The sequence below is a fragment of the Impatiens glandulifera genome, chromosome 6, assembly GCF_907164915.1.
Source record: "Impatiens glandulifera chromosome 6, dImpGla2.1, whole genome shotgun sequence".
Lineage (NCBI taxonomy): Eukaryota > Viridiplantae > Streptophyta > Magnoliopsida > Ericales > Balsaminaceae > Impatiens > Impatiens glandulifera.
In genome coordinates this window covers 26,205,861-26,208,844 of record NC_061867.1, presented here as the reverse complement: position 1 = coordinate 26,208,844, position 2,984 = coordinate 26,205,861, and positions in this window count along the sequence as shown.

Genomic DNA, 2,984 nt, shown 5'->3' with positions numbered 1-2,984 from the left:
TCCTAAAAAACCTGATTAATAGCAATCAAACATATAAGAAATGGAGATTACAATCAAAGATTATAAACTGTATCAAATCCTAATTATCCCAATCAGGATTTTTATTTTCATATCAATATATTGTTTCAATAGGTTGTCTTCCTCTTCCCTTCCCCTCCCCCTTCCCCTCCTCCTTCCCCTTCCTCTTACAATGAAAAATGGATGAACTGAAAACATTGATGAATGTTTACATTCTCATTTTGATTTCTTTATTTATATGAACTCATTCTGATTTGATAGAAATAATTATTCTAAATGATTTTCGGGCTCTTCACCTTGTTGTTCTCAACTTGAATTTGAGATTATTGTCTTTATTTCCTCCAGCTTCAGTTTTAGAATCCTCAACAACCTTAGATTCCTATGTATCAACCTTGAAATTATGTTCTTCCTCTTGATTAGCCTAAATATTTTTCTCTCTTTTTTTCATCAGTAATCAATTCAACTTAATTTAATTATGATTCATCAACTATCTCTTCTACATGATTAGGTTGAAGTTTCACCTCCTTCTTCGTACTGCTTTTTTTTTTCTTTTATAGAATTTTATTTATCTTCTGTTTCATGTTCTTTAACCACATTTTCTCTTTTATTATAGGCACCTATGTTTCATTTTACTGCATCTTAACTTTTTGGCCTTTATGAATTTTTTTATCTTCTTCCTTGGCCAAATCACATTTTAGGCTTGTATGTTGGAAGGTATTGTAGAAAGGGAATATGTATGGCCTCCACTCATAAGTGATTTCCATGATAACAAGTTTTCCTTTTCTGTCACTGCTATCATACTTTTTAGCAATGTGCTTCTAGGGTGCACCTCAATGTTAATTCTAGCAAATGATAGGTGCTCTCCTCCTTCAGTAATTGGGTCCATGTATAATGGTCTACCCAATAAATTTGTAAAATGACTAAGGTCTTTAGAATTGTATATATGTGTAGATATATTCAAGAACTTGAACCATATATGTGTAGTTTCTTTTATCTTACTCAATAAGTTCAAGACTTCAGACTATTTTTCCAACTTCATACAATTGGATCATATATATGTATACACATTTCTAAAAATTTCTCTAGATTAGATCCCTTCTTAAATTTAAAAAAAAATATAGATCATGGACATTTGTTGAAAATCTTCTCCAGCCCTTTTCCTTTTCATTGCTTCAATAGTGCTTCTTTAGTAATTGGGAATGATACTTTATTTTTTTCCTATGTAGTTTTCCACAACTACATTTTCTCATTCCTTTATATAGTTTTCATCTACTTCAGTAGACAATTTAAATTCAAAGGGAGAATTTAATACCTCCACTTTTGTCTGTGTATTTCCCAAGTAGAATTTCCCTTAATATGCATGATGTTAGGATCTAGGTCGCCGCTGGTGGACCGGGGGTTGGACCGGTTAGCGGTTCTCACTCGTAGGGTGGTGGTTAATCCGGTTAGAGATTAACACCGGGGTTTCAATACTACACCACCTGTCACAAACCCTTGAACTAGGTTCAAGCGCGGAAGAGGTTTGCTTTCAGGTTGAAGCGGTACGCTTGTATGATAGGTACGGTCGGTTTCGGATGATGAAGATTTGGAGATGGTGGATCGGTTTTGGCAATCTGGATATTCGGTATGGTTAGTATAGATTCGGTTTGGAGCGGTATGGTTAAGTTAGTCGGTTATATAATGAAGCCTGCAGAAAGTAAATAACACAACAGATTTTATGGATGTTCGGAGATAAAACTCCTACGTCACCCCTTCCTCTCGAAACCGCGAGAAGGATATTCACTAAGGAATACAAGTACAAGCCGATCGAGACTTATTTTCTACTCGATAATACTCTTACAATTTACACCGAAATTGTAGAGCACACTTTAACTTTCAACACTTAGGCTTTCTAGAATAGCACACTGTTATCACTTGTAGTAAATGCTCTTAGCTTTCGTTATCCCAATGTGTGTCCCGCAATGTCCCCTTGATGTCTCGCATTTACTCTTCTGCAACTGCCTCCTTTTATAGGTGAAATATGCCAACGGTCATATTTTACTGCCTTGAATCTGATTGGCTGATCAGAGGTGCAGTGATCCAGTGTCTCAGACCTGCGGTCGTCTCCTCAGACCTGGTATCCTGTCTCAGACCTGCCGGTCTGTAAGGCAAGCCTGCCGGGTTTGTCTTTTACTTGATGTAGGCACTGTCTGTTTGGACAGTTGTCTGTACTTTGAAGATTTCCTTTCTGGCTTATCCCGAAGTAGAAGGATTCGGTAGTACTGTTTTCTGCAGCCTACAGTCTTTCCTCAGACTTGCATGGATATGGAAGTATTCAGTCTGTTTCTTTGGTATCATTCTCAACAGATACCCAAATTGTCTTCTTGTACTGGTCGGCCGCTTGACTTGGCCGAATGTCTTTTGGTAGTGAAGTAACCGGACTTCTTCCGGTTATTCTTGTCTTGTGGATAATCGGCTGTTTGATGGTTCCGGTTTTGAGCTTTGGCCGATCCTTCCTTTGTGCGGTCACGTTCCGAATACTCTTGATCGGTTTGGTAGCTTGACTGGTTCGGTTTCTTCAGTTGGTTTTCTTGTTCATCCGGTTCGGTTCCTTGTTCCTGCATGGAAGGTTTATTTAAGTTAGGTTTATTTGAACCTGTCTGAATTCATCTAACACATGATCTTCTTCCTTTTTTGTATTATTGTTCTTCCATATTTCATTAGTTTTCCATGTGAAGTTTCTCCTGATAGAATATGACTTAGATTTGGGAGCATTCATCAGCTCCTTCATTGTAGCAACTAACCATTGAACAATTTATTCATATTATTCTTTTTTCAACGGATTCTAGTCTTGAAGATAGTGGATGCTGAGTTGAATTATAATATGTTGTGGTCTCTCCTTATTAATGATAAGTTCTCCCATTTCGACATGGATAAGGAGCTTTATAATTTGATTCTTGAGCCCAAACTGATTATCTCTTTCTGTT